This window comes from Alosa pseudoharengus, unplaced genomic scaffold (assembly GCF_046254945.1).
Source record: "Alosa pseudoharengus isolate Yale_2024_CS ecotype anadromous, Long Island Sound unplaced genomic scaffold, YU_APseudo_1.1 YU_APseudo_1.1_scf_15, whole genome shotgun sequence".
Classification (NCBI taxonomy): domain Eukaryota; kingdom Metazoa; phylum Chordata; class Actinopteri; order Clupeiformes; family Clupeidae; genus Alosa; species Alosa pseudoharengus.
The window spans coordinates 30,291,642-30,310,506 of record NW_027468620.1 but is presented as its reverse complement, the minus strand read 5'-3'; the positions used below and the strand labels follow the sequence as shown (position 1 = coordinate 30,310,506).

At 38.4% G+C, this 18,865-nt stretch overlaps 1 long non-coding RNA gene across 1 annotated transcript; it reads left to right on the top strand.

Annotated features, from left to right (window-relative positions):
* Positions 1 to 11,767: 11,767 nt before the first annotated feature.
* Positions 11,768 to 13,213, top strand: LOC143123854 (uncharacterized). Its single transcript, XR_012986928.1, has 4 exons — positions 11,768 to 11,886; positions 11,968 to 12,019; positions 12,245 to 12,292; positions 12,573 to 13,213. It is a non-coding gene; the product is annotated as an uncharacterized LOC143123854 (long non-coding RNA).
* Positions 13,214 to 18,865: the final 5,652 nt, after the last annotated feature.

The window sequence follows — 18,865 nt, the reverse complement described above, 5'->3', positions numbered from 1 at the left end:
GATTAATCTACAGTCTATAGAGTTAGCTTTGAAAGATATTTAGAAAATGTGTACTTGAACCATGCGATGATCACTTCTTCAGAAACAATTGTCCATTATGCCTGCGGCCAACATAGGGCAGGTCGAACAGAGAGGAATAGATTTCATCTTTCGTGCCTCCCAGATCTGACAATTGACATGAGTTTTTGAAAGCACTTGTCTCTGTAGTCAGAGACTATAGGGACCTGCACTGCTTTTATGTACATGTCTATTGCCTCAGAGGTCATTTTTCTCACCACATAGCAAGTACAGGAATTGCTTCTCTGTATCACTAAGGTGTTCTCGATGTAAAAGACTTTTGTAGATGTGATCTGCAGCATCAGTATTGCCTACTTTTACATGCATTTTCGCAAGACTGATATTCTCCTTGACAGAATGCTGAGTGTTCACCTCCTCGTAAAGCCCAATGGCCCTTGTGGCCAAAGCTGTTCACTCCTCTATATAGTAGTATAGAGATAGTAGAGGATATCCTCTTGGCAGAGCAATGGACTTCTCCACTATATTTTACTTTTACGTTACAAATGTAATGCCTAAACAAAGTAGTCAAAAGAGATAGTCCAGATAATAGTCTAGAAAAGAAAAAAACAAACACAGGAAATATACTCAGTAAGGGCACATGGATTAGCATGAAATAATTCATGATTTATGTATTAATTCATTCCATTATATCTTATGAATCATCAGACATTGACAAGAGTTCATAGTCTCATTCATGACGTCATGCATGAACAACATTTGTCAACGTCATGCATGAACAAAATTTAAGGTTAATTGCTCATGAGTTTCTCATGTCTGTGGCCCCTCACATTTTTAGCAGAAAAATAAATAATCATGATCATGCTTAATAAATCATAATTCATAATGATGTGTCCACCGTACCTAATGCCAGAGGCGTATCAAGCTTTTTAAAAGTGTGGGGGTTGTGGGACAGGGACGTTGTAAGTATTTTCTGAGAGGGGTGCGGACTATATTGGTGTCCGGGAGTTTCTCCCCCGAAAAAAAATGAGATTCTGATTGCTAAAAACACCATTTTAATGCAGTTTGGGAGGGACAGAAGAAGCAGCGCCTATGCGTGGCTCATGTGACATGTAGGCCTACATGATCTACCTGCTATCACTTCACTATTTGACACTACCCTACATGGAGACATATCTCATGTTATAAATCAAGAAATAATTTCAGAAATATTTTTTTGTGCATATGGGTTAGCAGGCTACAATAAATTGCCTAACAGACAACAGCCTAATTTCGAGGTATCACTAATACCTATTTAATAAATGTAAAGGACACAGAATAGTGACAGAACTGTAAGCTCAAATTCAAAAACGTTTGAAGTCTACCCAAACATATGTAAAGGGGATATAAATAAATTGTGTTGCATATAGCCAGCTTAATTAATGTCAATTTAAAGATTATGATTAGCAGTTTCTATGTTTTTTCCATTGATAGTTAAAGGAAGCCACGTTGTTGTTTAAACTATTGTTGCTTCTAGCCCACATAACCTCTAGTTTCACTTGCTGCAGGGACGCACACATTGCATGAGCGCTCATAAGCGTTCTATTTGAGTTCATGCTGGAAATATTACTTCTCAGATGTAGAACTCAAAATGTGTGTCTTGACGCCGCCGTATAAGATCAAAATAAGATGTTCTAAATGGAATGCGATCTCCAGTAGATGTAGCACTACACACATTGACAGTGAAATGCCGCCTACGTTTGTAAAGATCAGGTCAAATAAGACGTTCTAAATGGCGATGTAATTAAGCTGTTCAGATATTTTCCAAGCGTCTTGGAGACGTAGGATGTGTGCTGACTGGGCTATGTCTATATAGTTGATGACACCAAATTAATAAGTATTTCTGATTGGGGAAACTTAGCCTATTTATTATTTTTTTCAGTCCCCGCGGTTCCATACAATCTTGCTGTAAATGATCAGACGTTACACCGGGCATAACTTAATTTCGCGGCTTCGTGGACCAGTAGGTTAATTGTTGTGAAGGCCCATAGTTTGAGAAAAGCCGCAGATCATAGACAGAGAAAGCATAATGCTCTGAGAACAGTAGCCAAGGTCTTTCTGCAGAAAAAACAAGTGCCTTGGTGCGCGCACCCCCGCTTTCACTTTGACTCCCTGCATTTCTACATTGTGACAAAAACTGTCAGTCAGTGAATTTTGGTTTACTAAACTAGCATAATGTGGTAACAATTATCATTTCAATTCTACCTGAAATCTGCTCACTGCAGACGTTATAATGCAGACCCAAGCAGCAGCACATCCTTGAAAGATGCACACTTTGAATTTGATCAGAGCGGCTCTGGTTCTTCACTGGCTAACTTGATGTGATTGGTTCAATCAAATCAACAGACCTATTTGTGTCTGTCTGTGTGTGCGTTATAGATACGCTTCCAACTCTTTACGGGAGCGTTTATTTCCATATTTTACTTTCATTTTAATCTGACAAAATGTGTGGGGGATAGAATCGTGTTCCAGCAATAGTGTGTACGTTATAACACCCACATTCCCCACGCTTGCTACGCGCCTGCCTAATGCTTCAGGTGATGTAATTTTCATGTCCCGAATGACAGACTATGAACTCTTGTCAATTCCTGATGATATATGGGATATTAAGGAATGAAGTAATGCATAAATCATGAATAAATTCATGCATGAATTCATGATAATTCATGTACTCTTACCGTAAAGTGTTACCAAAAATAGTTTAGCGTTACCATTTTGCCAGGTTGATGGGGTCAGGTGGGGCTTGAAAATTCCCCACCTCCATTGGGGAATGACAGAAAAAGTTTGAGAACTGCTGTAGTAGGCCTACATAATCGCCCTCTGCTGGTGGACTTATGATACTACAGGTGTGGTGAGTACAGCAGAACAGTTTCATATAGAAGCAATTTCAATTTTTTTTTAACAATAGCAAATGCTTTGAAACACCTTGACAGTTCAGGATGATGTAATGATTATGAGCCATTGTTTTCTGTTATTTACATTACATGTCATGTTGATCATTACATGCCTTATAATGGCTTTGTTGACTAGTCTCACCCCAAAACAATATTTAGTCAAGTCAAGTCAGATTTATTTTTAAAGCGCATTTAACATGCACATAGTGCAATCCAAAGCGCTCCACAAACAAGACACATAACAACAAGACAAAAGATGCCAGATGGAGCGGCGTAGTCGCCAGCGTACCCATGACATCAAGACAAGACAAATACTTTTAAAAAATAACAAATACAAAAAATGCCGGACAGAGCGGCGTAGTCGCCAGCGTACCCGTGACACCAAGACATACAAGACAGACAACAAAACAAATAAACAAATAAAAAGAAAATATATTTTAAGGGGAAAAAGTGATGTTAAAATTAGTCCAATTTCCAAACCAGCTGAAAATGTCCAAGGGCAATGATGATCCGTGAAAACTGCGCACAGAGTGTCTTCACAACCGATGCAATGCCAAAGTGTTTTGCATAAATCATTACATGCAAAAATATGATTGTCATAATCTGTACACCCATTTTATACAATTTTATTACACATCTATTGCATGTTCTATTACCCCTTTTGGCCATGATTTGACAAATCGTTCCCAGGTGACTCTTTACTTTGTGAAGCACTGGGTCATTACCAACCAATTTCAATACAGTAAAGTTCTGCCAAGGAGTCAAACTGTAGGTTTACATTTTTAACTATGAAAAATGTCTTAGGTGCTAAATACTACAAACAGTAATGTATTCATGTGTATCATATACAACTCAGCAAGAACATAAATATGTGAACAGTCCTCTTGTAATCAAAACCATATTCTTCCTGCATATACTCTTACTATGTGGCAACTAAAGACGGTTCACCTGTCCCCTCAGATCCTGGTGAACTTTTCCCGCTACACCATCAAGAGCATCCTCACTAACTGTGCCCCAGTATGGTGCTGCAACTGCTCTGCCTCTGACAGGAAAGCACTGCAGAGGATGGTGAAAACTGCCCAACGCATCACAGGCTCCTCACTCCCCTCCATCGAGGCCGTCCAGGGCAAGCGATGGTTGCGTAAGCCAACCACAGACTGTTCACCCACCCACTCCCCTCCGGGAGGCGTAACAGGTCTCTCCACACCCGAAGCTTCTTCCCTGCGGCTGTCACCCTACTGAACAGTAACTGCACCTCGGTGGCAACCAACCAACCAGTTCTCTTAGATCTATCACCTCTTTCCAATCATTTCAAATCATCTCTTCTTACTTATCTGCAAACAAGCTGCTCTTGTTTCTAACTCATTTTGAAGATCTTTTAAAAATGTATTTATTTATTTTAATTTTCTTCTTTTTTCCCTTTTTCTAATGTACAAATACAGGCTTTGATTTAGTACAGAATCAGTCTATCTTGTAACCAATATAATTGTATAATCTGTTCCTATTGGTGGACCACTGGGTGTGGATGAGATTAGGTGATGGATAGCTTTTGTCTGAACAGGCCCAGTTCCAGCTCTTAGTAACACAGAGATTTTTTGGGGGGCTAATTATCAGGGGTGGTAAACTCTACAAGACACTTTTGTACTCTCCCGCTCTTTCCTCAATGTCAAATTCAAGGACCTTTAGGCCTTCTAAGATGCGGAACAAAGTCGATTTTTAGCAATGTGGAATTCAGTTTGTGGTACAGTAGTTAGCTTTTTCTGATGTCCAAGCAGATGACTTGAGCAAGACTGTTTAGTGTTTGGAGGTCTGGTCAGAAAGAGCAGCTTCAAAGGGGTTCAAGGAAAATATTGAAAATACTGCCTAAAATATTTTTTTCACACTGTTTCAGACTGAAAATGGTCATTTGAACAATTCAATTGTGAAACACAATGGAGCCCATCATGCACCAATCAGTAGCCTACTTCATTGCCCCCATGCTGATTCCACACAGTACTACTACCATTGAGGATAAAATGCCAGGGAACTAACTGATGCTTTTTGGTCATTTTATAAAGGTGGATGACAATTTTGATCTTAACTATACATTCAAGCACTTTCAATGAGCTGTATAGGCTACATTTACAGTATGTCTATTTTTAATGATGAATAATGAAATGATAAACTGCTTTTTTGATGTGCAAAAGTGACACAATGATGTGAAGATTGAACAGGTAGTTTGAGAATTTCAATTCTGATCTGTGAAATGTACCAAATTCCATGCCTTTGGTCCCATTAAAAAAAAAACACACAAATGCCTTAGTATCCATGCATGGACCTCTGAAGGAAACACATTATTTTGTAAAATCAAATTGGGGATTCAGTGATATAAGAATTTGGGCAGATGACACAAACATTTTGCTAAGAACAAGAGCCAGGGTTCCCATAATCCGTCTCTGCTCATGACGAGGTACTGATGTATTCCTGGAGATAGAAAAAAGCTCAGTTAGTTTAAACTGCTGCATCATGGGGGTCATTGTGCTATTCCTGCACTCAGAGTGGCTCCCTAACAGAGAGTGCAGTGCTTTACTTTGCAAATGTGTCATTCTTTGCTTAAAACAACAACAACAACAACAAAAAAGACATTTTGAGCTCATCTGTAAGAAGTATCCTGGTAAATTTGTCTATGAAAATCCCTTCAGACACATTTCACTCATCTTTCAAATCTGGCCTTCACATCAGCTTGAGCATCTCACTTTACTGTAAATGATTCATATTCATAAAGTAGAATAGGCACTACACTTCATCTGTAATGTCTTTACACCTCATGGCTGTGTTTGATCAACTGGGTCTTGAGTGTGGTATTTTGTCTTGAAATGGTAAAGATGTGACATTATATCAGATTTCTGTGTCTAAACTATAGAGTAGGAGTTTTTTGTGTTTTGGAAACAACTGTGTGTAGTGTTTTGCATAAAGTGTACGGCTGAACATGGGGCTTTTGTGCGGTTTTGGCTATGAGCTGAAGGTTTCACCAACTGTGGGTTTCTTTAAATGATTGTGTTTACAGTAAACAATCAAGAAACAGTGCAGAAATTGTACAAAAAAGGACTGATCATGACATGTTCACAGTTGCTGAACTTTGCGACACACCACCAGTTTTACTGTAACACCTTTACTTGATCTGCATGGGGGCAACACTTGTGATTATTACGTAAGATTCAAGATTACTTTATTACATCTCAATGTAGTTGTATAACAGAGTAAAATCCTGGTTTCAGCTCCTCTGCATTGCATTAATATATTTACATGTATTAATTTTGCAGACACTTTTATCTAAAGCCACTTACAGCAAGAGAATTACGTGCAGAACTACAGTGCAGAGAAGTAAATAAAAATAACATAATAATAAAAATAGAATTTCTGAGGTGATAGAATGTGTGTGTGTGCGTGTGTGTGTGTGTGTGTGTGCGTCTGCGTGTGTGTTTGTGTGTGTGTGAAAGAGAGAGAGAGAGAGAGAGTGTGTGTACGTGTGTGTGTGAGAGAGAGAGAGTGTGTGTGTGTGTGTGTGTGTGTGTGTGTGAGAGAGAGAGAGAGAGAGAGAGAGAGAGTGTGTGTTTGTGTGTGTGTGTGTGTGAGAGAGAGAGAGAGAGAGAGTGTGTGTTTGTGTGTGTGTGTGTGTGTGTAAGGAGAACACATGAACAGATAAACTAGTGGCATTTAATTACAGTAATCTCAGAAACAGTGTCTCATACAGATTAACAGTTAACATAACAATTAATTGTAATGCCAGGAATGACCATATATCAATCAGTGTCAAAAGCACAATCAATCAATCAAATCATGTAATAAACTGTACTACAACAATCAATTCAAATACATTAAATCACAGATGTAGTCCCTGGCACAGGGCTACACACTGAAGATGAAGGTCTGAGCGGCAGATCAACTCAAAGAGTAAAATGTCTGTCACTTTCCTTAAATATCCAACCAGAACAAAGACATTCATTATACATTCCAAATAGAAATTTACATGGAGACACTATTTACATCTGGAGACCTTGAACCATCGGGAGTATCTGCTCATCAGGGCAACATAAGGTAATTGGAGTGTCCCCTTCATCCAGGTTTCAGATATTCATACATTCACATTACTGTTATATGAGACCCTTACACTTAGACCATGAAAATGATGCTAAATTAATATGTTGTCATTTCTCATTCAACAAATACATTTTAAACTTCAACTGGAGTTTAGGCCTCATGGATCTCAGGAAGAGAGGGTGAGAAGACACAGCAGGGGGCGCTAGAGGAGTTTAGGCCTGTCCTCATGGACCTCAGGAAGAGAGGGTGAGAAGACAAAGCAGGACAGCAGGGGGCCGTGAACCAAATAACAACTGAAAACAGTGACTTCTCACCGTAAACACACACAGAACCAAATGACAACTGAAAACAGTGACTTCTCACCGTAAACACACACAGAACCAAATGACAACTGAAAACAGTGACTTCTCACCGTAAACACACACAGAACCAAATGTCAACTGAAAACAGTGACTTCTCACCGTAAACACACACAGAACCAATTGAAAACTGAAAACAGTGACTTCTCACCGTAAACACACACAGAAACAAAGGCACATACATTTTTTAAAGGTTTCCCCCCTTTAGTCAGTTAATCTCTTATTTTTCCACTGTATCAGGAATGGAAGGTGGCGAATGTCTTACAGCATCATGCTTCATACATTACATCCCTTAAAAGTGGGAAACTACCACATATGATAATGTCTCATGTTTGTCTGTTGATACAGTCAAGTTTCATGTTTGTCTGTTTGTCCTACATGTATGTCTACATGCCTGTCTATTGATGCTATATGTCTATGTATTGTTTCTGTCCTCCTCTCCTTAAATGAGGGGCCCAGGGAAGCAAAAATAATTTCAACACAAACTGACATATAAAGTTGTATCGTATAGTATCGTATATGTGCAAGGTACATGTTTTCCTGTGTTCCTTTTCTTTTTTCTTTTTAGAATTAAGAAATTGTAACGTGTGACCACTCAGCCTTTCAAATAAATTAACCAGTTTATCCTTGGGCTTCTGTGACAGTTTCTGTAACACTGTCGTCTTCATGTCTCTTACGAAAACAGAAGAACAGAGCCCTCAAGATATCTTTAGCATCCCTTCTCATAAACAAATAAAGGAGAAAATCAAATAGGGGGTTCAGTGCTACGAGAAAGTTGGATAGTTTCACGCAAATGTAAAGCCTCAGGAACCATGAGGTCTTACCAAAAGGGTGGTAAATATTAATCAGCTGCGCCACCACAAAAGGTAGGAATAAGACTGTGTAAATGCCAAGAACAAGAGCCAGGGTTCCCATAATCCGTCTCTGCTCATGACGAGGTACTGATGTATTCCTCCATGTCCCCACGAGAAAGAACATCACAAAGGGATACGGGAGAAGCACAAACAAGAGTACAAGCAAATCATCATAGATCTCATTAGTGAGAACAAGCTTCATCACAAAGATGGGTAATATGATCCAAACAGTGACCGACACAAAGACTGATGTCCTGATCGTGTGGATGTGTCTATACCAAACAGGATGAGCAATCATTACATATCTCTCAGCGGATATAAACACCATAAAGCAAATATTAGACAAAACAGTAACATTATAGATAAAAGACAGACCATAACTAAAGGAGTGAAAGTCTGTTATCAAATCCGATAAAACCAGAAAGTGTTTAGATAAACGAATTAATAGGGAAGAAGTTTGAATCAGATCAGAAATGAACAGGTTTATAACAAACACTTGATAAAAAAGACCAGTTTTGACCAGAGAGTATAATCCATAGACAACAAAGCATAGTCCAAGGAGCACAGCTGATAACCTCAGACAGACAGTTATCAAATCAATGTCCTTCAAATACTGAGTGTAACAGTAATTGCCGTTGTGTGTAATATCTTCAAAGCATGTAAAATTGTATTCAAAATCAGACATGTTGGTATGTGTTGGTATGTAGGTATCTGTAGGTGTAATGTATGCTGATGTCTGGTTGTAAGATTCCTCCATTTCAGATTGAACTTGTTCTCTGTCCCTACAGAGATCAAGTGACAAGAATTCTGGATATTACTGTAGTGACACTTTTATCCACAAACCTTTACTCTAAAAAACTTGTACCATTCTGTTTAATCATCAGAATATATCAATAGGCAACTTAGAAAGCTCAGTTAGAACTGTATAAACTGATTTTATCATTATATTTAGTCATCAGAATATATCAATAGGCAACTCAGTTAGTTGCCTCAGCTCAGTTAGTTTAAACTGCTGCATCATGTGTAGTTGTACTAGTCCTGAGAGTGTCTGAAAGTGTCTCCCTTAATAGAGAGTACACTGCTTTCAATTTCAAATGTATCACCATTTGCTTAAAATGAAAAAAGAAAACATTGTGAGCTTACCTGTAGTCTTCCTTACTCCGACCTGGTGAACAGGTGTCTATGAAAAGAGCTTTTGTGGGAAAATAGCAAAATACACACCACCTGCAATGTCTGAGTAACACCTCCTCACACTTTACTAATTTGTCGGATCTACTCTTCAAATCAGCTTGAATTACTGACGCAGAGCTGATGATGGGTCAGAAGGTTTGGTCAGAATGGTTTGTGTGTGACCTCCTTGAGTTCAATAACATGTTTCAAGCAGCAGTGAGAACTCCTAATGGACAGAGGGTTAGCTGGATAGCAGCTGGCTCTGATATAGTGACCTGTGCAGACTGTGGATTGGTCAGGAGTGAGAGCACCTGAGTGGACAGTGGATTGGTCAGATAGCAGCAGTGAGAGCACCTGAGAGACAGTGGATTGGTCAGAAAGCTGCAGTGAGAACATCTGATTGGACAGTGGATTGGTCAGATAGCAGCAGTGAGAGCATCTGTGTGACTGGCTGCACAGTGGGCTATTTACAAGTCCATGTAGTTTGCTATAGAGTTTGTTTGGCAAGATTGTGTTGAAAGCTGAGCTGAAATCAACAAAGAGAGGCTTTGCATATGTGTTCCTGTGCTCTAGGTGCTCTAGCGGAGTGTGTAACACAATAGCTACAGTATTGCATCCTCTGTTGACCTGTCCTTCCTGTATGCAAACTGGTATTGATCTGGTGAGGAAGGTATGGCAGCTTTTATGTGTGTGATGATTGACTGCACTGCACTGTTTACCTGTTTACACTTACTCCGGCACTGTTTCATCAATGCCCTTGCACTGCTAACACCCAAAACTGCACAATATATTTACTTTTTTTTATTCCATAACGTGCCCATAAACCTGTGCAATATATTACATGCATATATAATATTTATATAGAATGTCTATTGATACTCTCTGTACATAACCTTCTATACTCCTTATCTGTCACTGCAGACAAGTCATCTGGAAAACCTGTATTTATACACTGTTGTACATAATTAATCTCTATCGTCTACATAACTGCACAGAATACTGTAGGCTACTCAACCTGCACTTTGGTATTTAATGCTTCTTTTGCACTTCTGGTTGGATGTCAACTGGATTTCGTTGGCTCTGTAACTGTACTTTGCTATGACAATAAAGTTGAATTAATCTAATCTACACCCTAGAAAATTCTGTTTTACATGAACATACAGAGCATTTGTGCCATTCATATTCCCGTTTTTCACAAATTTCAAGCAAACCAGACAAATCTCATATGGTGTGACTTTCCCAGGCACATTTCACATTCAAGTTTGATTTTGAATAAAATGCAATACAAATGCATACAATGGTTCCTTATTTAAGTACTGAAAAGTTTACAGTGTCAATCTAAACTCACTACACATTGTGCAGGATCAAAGTAATATGTTGTCACTTTCATATAATTTGAAACATTATACTGCATCTCTGTTTCCTGCATTCTGTCTCAATTGCTGATGGAGTGTCAATGGTTTACTTGTCACTCTGTACCTACAGGTCTGCCAGTCCCTACAGTGTCTGTGGACACTCATCCAGGACAGGAGCCAAGTAATGCACTTCACTTCACCCCTCTCTCTCTCTCTCTCTCTCTCTCTCTCTCTCTCTCTCTCTCTCTCTTAAAAATTCAATAATCTTTTTTTGGCATGACCATTTAAATGTTTTTGATTTATTCATTTGGCATTTATCTCCACTTACATGTGTCAATAATTGCAAGGGTCATTCTCCCCCAAGCAACATGGGGTTAATGGGGTGTATTGCTCAAGGCCACAATGGTGACAGCAGGGAATTTAACCCTCAACTTTTCTGGCTACTGCATACAAGCCCAGCTCCATATCGACTATGCTACCACTGCCCAGATGTAAATGTCTCTCTCTTATCTCTCTCTCTCAAATGCGCGTGCACACACACACACACACTCACACACACACACACACACATTCAGTTCCTTCATCCTGTTAGCTGTGGGAGTGGTGCTGGCAATGTTCTCCTATTTAGTCTTCTGGCTGCATCGCTCTAAAGATCTCACAGGTACGTACATTGTAAAACGCAACAACTACATTGCCTGCAACTATTGAATTTCTGTAGATTAAACTTCCGCAGTTTAGAGTTTTGTTTGTGTTTCACCGCAGGCCTATGTGTGACCACTAGGACAGAGTGAGTACAAATCTGCCTTAATCCTTTGACTTCATCAGTCATACAGCATCACATTGTCAGCATATGAGAGATCTATATGTCCCTTTAGAGACCAACAGCAGCAGGACCAGAGGACCAATCAGAGTTCAGATCAGGACTAGAGTCATTCTGCAGGAAGGGAGGGCTCTCACTCAGAGTATTTGCCTCTGCAGAAGAGTAAGACTGGCTTTTTTACACTGTGTGTTTTACACTGGTAATGCAGGGTTTGGATTTGTTATTGATTTCACGTCACAGTATTCTTCCTCGTGAGATCAATTATGACAAACTGAGAGCATGGGATAAAGAGTTAACATGGTGAAGTGTGTTTAGTGTACAGCATCTTATACATATTTTTTTCTTCCAATTTAACCATTTCCAATCCATTCATTTCCACAGGAAGTACAGACGTCTATGACACTCACACCCCTGTACATGCCACTGCAGAAAGGTCTGTGTGTTCATGTTTGGAAACATATGAAAGGATGTATGTTTATCTGATTCCCAGAACATTGTACCATATTTGGGATTGAATGATCTGAGCAGATTGATCTGATTTTTCCTGCTACCCTATATACACTAATCTCAGTTTACATTGATCTTACATTATTCTTACTACACTATATGCAGTAGGGGTTTACAGGATGCGTTTTTCTATCATTTCTATCTGATGCAGGTGCTACAGATATCTATGAGACATTGAAATCATCCGACTCTCAAAAAGGTAGAACACATTGTTCAAATAAACAAAATGTTTTATTTGTTGGTGGTGTAATGCAAATACAATGCAGACTATGTTCATGACCAGCTATAACCAATAAAAATGCATATACACATAAAGAGATTATTTGTAATATATCTGGTGTGTATCTGTGGTGAATACAAGCTACTGTATACACACCAGTCATCGATTTGACAGTGAAAATCTCACAATAGTAAAACATGTATCAAAAGTTTGACCTGGAGTTTATGATGACAACCCTCCTAACTTCTATCTTCTCTAGATGAAGAGGAGGGATATGAAGATGGGATTCCCTCTGACACTCAAGCAGAGGAAACTGTTTAACTTAGAGAACAAGGAGGGAGGGAGGGAGAGAGAGAGAGAAAGCTGTAAGAAAAAGCCACTTGTCTGAGTAAAACGTCCAAATCAATATGTGAATGTTGTGCCATGTGTTTGTCATATCAATTCACTGAATTCCATTATTTGGGAAGCAACAAAACTCTGTTGTTTCCCTTTTAGATGGTATTACCTAAATTAAGATCCATCTGTACAAAGCTCCATCTATCTGTCACAAAGGCTGAGGACTTCCATAACATCTCCGCAAATGCCTTTGAGTTCTATTGTAAATGATGAATTATTATGAGCTTGATACATATGTGTTCTATATGTGTATTTTAAAAAAGTGGCATTTCCCCAAATGATGGGATAAAAGTACATACAGTAATTGGCAAATACATAATTGTGTGTGTGTGTTCATAAACAATAAAATGAAGAACACAACTTGCTGCAAACTCTATGTATATGTTATGAGTAAATTTGTTATTTGCAATTGTAATTTACTGAGCAACATTGAATGAAAACAGCATTGTTGAAAGTGGCAGCCAATTAGCTCACAAAAAATACTGCAATACTTTTATTTTCATATTTTTTTAAAAGGTGTCTAATATTCTGTAGACTTTATAATAGTACATGTTTTAACTATTTACTTTTTCTTATACGATCACTTATTTTCTAAGTGAATTTAAGATATCTAAGACATAGAGTTGTATATCATAGTGTGTTTTGTATATTGAAAATAAAAAGAGTGAATAAAGAGTGATTAAGTATTGATCATATTTGATCATATTCACTGATGACATCCTCGTGTCAGTTCATCCTTAGACAGAAGAGAATATTTGAAAGCACAGATGAGGAACATGCGTAGAGTTCAGAGAGAGAGAGAATTCCAGGTGTATTTCTTGTCCCTAAAGAAGGGCAGAAGGTATAGGAGCTGTCCAGGGTGCTGAAATGTTATGTACCTGAGTAGGATTTCAGTGTTTCTCAAAACCTTTCTTGGCCCCAAGTGCAGACTTTCAACATGACATTAACATGCATGTGAATAAGCCTCCATCTCTACTGTGTTAGATACATACCATAAGTCCTCACCTCTCCTATGCTATGCTCCTCACATCATCAGTTCTCTCTTGATCACAGAGTTTCCAATTTCATCAGGGGCCACAGGACACACAAAAGCACTGAACATGGCCACTGCTTAAAGGAACACAGCATCCGTTTGGGAAAATAGCCTATCTGCCATCTACACCAGAGTTATATAAGAGCATGCATACCCCTCTCTTCTCTGTGTGTGCAATAACCCTGTCTGACCCTGTTAGCCTAGCTTAGCATAATTCACTGGAAGTGGATTAGAGCAGTTAGCCTATAACTAGCCTGTAGTACACAGAGAAGAGAAGGGTATGCATCCTCTTATCAAACTGAGTCAGGGATAGATGGCCAATAAGCTTATTTCCCCAAAGGTTTGTGTGCTCCTTTAAGAGAACAGATACACAGACAGAGAGAGGAGGAACAGTGTTAAAGATGCACATGGTCACATAGTTGTAAAAACAGACCTCCACACCAAAGTTGGTTCTTAGCAACAAGCAAAATAGCTGAGGCTGTTTCCCAAAATGCCCCTTCAAAGTGTGGTGTTCTGTAGAAATTGTACTTCACAAATGAGGAACCTGATGAAAAATGAAGGTGCAAGACTAGACGTCATTGAGAAGTATGGGTGGGAAACATGCTGACAGGGAACCAAAATAACTCTGGAGGCCCCGTCATGGGCCACTATAGTTAGTCGGCTCAAGGTAGCAGAAAGAAAATGTTGGGTGATGGAGGGAGGTGACAGTTTTCAGTTAAGACTTTGGCCCCAATCCAACTGTGTTCTGTGTTCTGTGCTGTTTGGACTGAAATATTCTCTGCAATTCCAGGAAAGGTTAGAGTTTTCTATAAACCTCCCCGTGCTGGGAGTGCATCTGATGAAAATTTGTGTTCCAAGCTCATACAGGACAGATAAAAGTAATTTTAACAAAAAGTTGTGGTCCATGTGTTGGAGCTATCCGGGGTGCTGAATTGTTTGGTAGCTGGGTGTTCATGGGATTCAGGGTTTCAGAAAGCATCACTTTGCCCATCGCTACCTGTATGTGCAGCCCTGTGTCTTCCATACTGCATTAGCGCGCATGTGAACTTGCTCTGGCACCAATGAACCACAGATGCACTGAAACTGACGTAGCTTACAAACTGAAGTCACAGACCACAGTGACTTCAACCGCTGTCCACGTCAGTCAAATTGAGTCAGGGGTAGATGGCTAATAAGCTTATTTCCCCAAAGGTTTGTGTGCTCCTTTAAGAGAACAGATACACAGACAGAGAGAGGAGGAACAGTGTTAAAGATGCACATGGTCACATAGTTGTAAAAACAGACCTCCACACCAAAGTTGGTTCTTAGCAACAAGCAAAATAGCTGAGGCTGTTTCCCAAAATGCCCCTTCAAAGTGTGGTGTTCTGTAGAAATTGTACTTCACAAATGAGGAACCTGATGAAAAATGAAGGTGCAAGACTAGACGTCATTGAGAAGTATGGGTGGGAAACATGCTGACAGGGAACCAAAATAACTCTGGAGGCCCCGTCATGGGCCACTATAGTTAGTCGGCTCAAGGTAGCAGAAAGAAAATGTTGGGTGATGGAGGGAGGTGACAGTTTTCAGTTAAGACTTTGGCCCCAATCCAACTGTGTTCTGTGTTCTGTGCTGTTTGGACTGAAATATTCTCTGCAATTCCAGGAAAGGTTAGAGTTGTCTATAAACCTCCCCGTGCTGGGAGTGCATCACTGATGAAAATTTGTGTTCCAAGCTTATACAGGACAGATAAAAGTTATTTTAATGTAAAAAGCTGTGGTCCATGTGTGGCATGCTGATGGGGGACCAAAATAACTGTTGGCTGAACTGATGTAGCTGACATACTGAAGTCACAGACCACAGTGACTTCAACCGCTGTCCACATCAGTTTTCTTCTTCTTAATGGTACAGTGCTCACTTCCCTTTTAGTCCTGCTTCAGGTTGACTTTGGTAGATACAAACTGTATGTAAATGTTCTCATCATCACAGTGTTTCCAGTCTTGTCATGGTCCACAGTATACAATAAAGATGCATCATGGGACTTGAGTGTAATGCAGCTTGAAAATCAAAACTCACTCAGTCAGTCACTCACTCACATTCTCTCCATGTCTTATTCATCATTCATATACAAGTGAAGCTTAAAATTGGCACAATTTCTCATTCACAGAATCAGTACACACAAAATGGAATAAGGACATGCAGAATGTGCATTACTATAGATTATTACAGATGTAGAATATGGTTGGAAATTGTCTCCACAGTCAGTTCTCATCACAGCCAGAACCATGTGCTACCTTATTTGGATATGTAGAGCATGTAAAAGAGAACTGAGAAAAAGACCTGGCACGTGAGAACCACTTCAAAAAAGTATTAGCCCAAGATGATTTTCTGTTTCAACACAAGCCATCGCAACGACCCCAAGGCTGACATTACTCAAGACAGGAGGTTCCAGGGCTATTTATAGTCAGCGTGAGAAACACAATGACACACTGAGCCAAATGTGGGCGCTGTCCGTGGTGTTGAACTAGTCACTACCTGGGTCTTCAGTGGTGTCAGTGTTTCACAATCATCTGCCTCAATCTGCCTGCTACTCTCCTCCCCTCTGTCTCCTCTTATACCCTATTGCTGTTTCTTTCTTTTCGCTTTATCTGTTGCTCATTCACTTGTTTTCTACCTTTTCTACCTTTTCTACCTTTTCTGCGGGTGTCTATGTGTCTATTGCTGTGCAAGAGATGAGAGATTGTGCTTCTGGTCTGGTTTCCTCTGTAGGCTGTGATCTGTGTGTAGGAGGGACTCACCAACCATGTCCTCTCTACTGCACATGTGCAAAGGGTTATAATTGCAGTGAAAATATATTGCATGACACCATTAAACAGGAAATATGTATCAACATATGGCAAAATAGCCATGACAATTAGACATAGTTAATTAATACTTTATATATTCACAGATATTTCAAATATTAAAGGAAATTCAAGTATGCTGTTTCTGAGGCCTTATTGTTTATATGACGACTGATATTCTTCTGAGATATGACACTCCTTGTACAAAATAATGAGGAGGTATTCCTAAAATACCAGATAATATTTATTTAATATTTACCCTCAAATATTTACCAAGTGATATTAAAACCAAGCCAATGTAAAAAAAACACCAATTACCACAAAAGAGGTGTGAGAACGGGCTCTTTTAAAGTTCACACTTGTGTGACCAACATGTTTATTTCTGAAGACTCTGTGGCTTTTAGCTGAACATGGGTCAGCTCTCAAAACATCTCTGGCTGCTGCTTCCCCATTTGTTTTTCCTTGCAGTTATAGCCATGGCAATTAGATATGGTGAATGAATACATAATATTAATCAGATCCTGCAAGTTTCCTTTTTAATGTGATATGTAGAATGTAGAGTTGCAAAAATAAAAAGAGCAAAAGACCAATAATGAGAAATTAGTTGCAATAGTGCATGTGATATGAAAGATTCAGGCCTTCCTCTTTTTGACCCCTTTTTTGAATCTCAATAATAACATCCAAGTTCTCCCTCTATTATTCACATACATGGATACTTGTTGTCTGTTCTCTGTGTTTCCTTGTTTTGAATGTCTTCTGGACTTTTAGTCTCAGGAGAACAAAGCATAGTTGGTATTTTGTCCAAAATGCATTGCGGCTGGTTAACTATCTAACTAAACATCAGTGAAGTAAACAATAAAAATAGGGCTGTCAATCGATGAAAAAAAAATAATCGAATTAATTACATACTCTGTGATTAATTAATCTACATTAATTGCATATATATTTTTTTGCTGTGAAAGTATTTTAAATATTTAAATTCAAATGAATCATTGAATAATCAGCATTAAAGTTCAAAAACTCTTTTATTGTTATTTTCACTGTTCAAATAATGGGCATAATAATCTATGATATGACCTAATATGCTAAGGAAATCAATTCAAAAGTGGAAGAAGTTTTTTTTTTTTTTTTCACATACAAGGCATTTCAGGCCACAGATATAACATAGGGGACACAATGAAAATAAATTAACACTCCCCTGAATGTCAACACTATTTCTTTGCATTGATGTGCGACTTTAGAGTTGACGAACTCCGGTGATATGCAAATTCCTTGCTGCAGACATTGCAGAGGGCTTTATTTTAATCAACACTTTATTTTTTATCAACATTAGGCCGTTTTTTAAAAGTAAATGTTCCAATCAATGATCTAGGCAGCACATTTTCTTCTGTCTCCTCCATTTTACAGTCTAATGGTTACTGACTAGAATGGCTCGGGGTCAAAGGTCACACTTAATCTATTAATCTGCAATATTTTTTTAATCAGTTATTTTTTCTCAAATTAATTAATCGAAATGAATCAGTTATTTTGACAGCCCTAAATAATAATAATAATAATAATAATAATAATAATAATAATAATAATAATAATAACAATAATAATAATAATAATAATAATAATAATAATAATCTTTATTTATATAGCACTTTTCAAAACAAAGTTTCAAAGTGCTGTACAATATCAACATAAATGAAAATGCAAATAAGACATAATAATATAACAATCAAATAATATATACTAATTCAATTAGAACTTAACATAAATTTGAAAAAGGAAATTAAACTTACACTGAAATAAAACTTACTGAAATAAAACTTGACACTGAAATAAAACTTACTGAAATAAAACTTAACACTGAAATAAAACTTAATAAACTTAACACAAAATGAAGTATAATACTTAAACAAAACTAAGGAAGGCTTGCTTGTAAAGATGAGTTTTAAGGAGGGATTTAAAAGAGCATACTGACTTGGCTGACCTGATTTCATCAGGCAGGTCATTCCATATAATAAATATATGAATGAATGAATGAATGCATAAATGGATTAATCAATAAACCACTTAATCATTCAATCAATCAAGATATGTTGTATGTATTACTTTTTGCCTGACTGCATGTCTGTCTCAGTCATTCTGCCTTACACCCACACCAATGCAATCCCCCACCACACACACACACACACACACACACACACACACACACACACAAGAAACTCTCTACCACTCCTCCCCTATTTTCTGTTGGGTAGGTTAGTTTATCTTGTGCAAGTGTCTTTCTCTCTTTCAAAACTCTACCATCTCAGT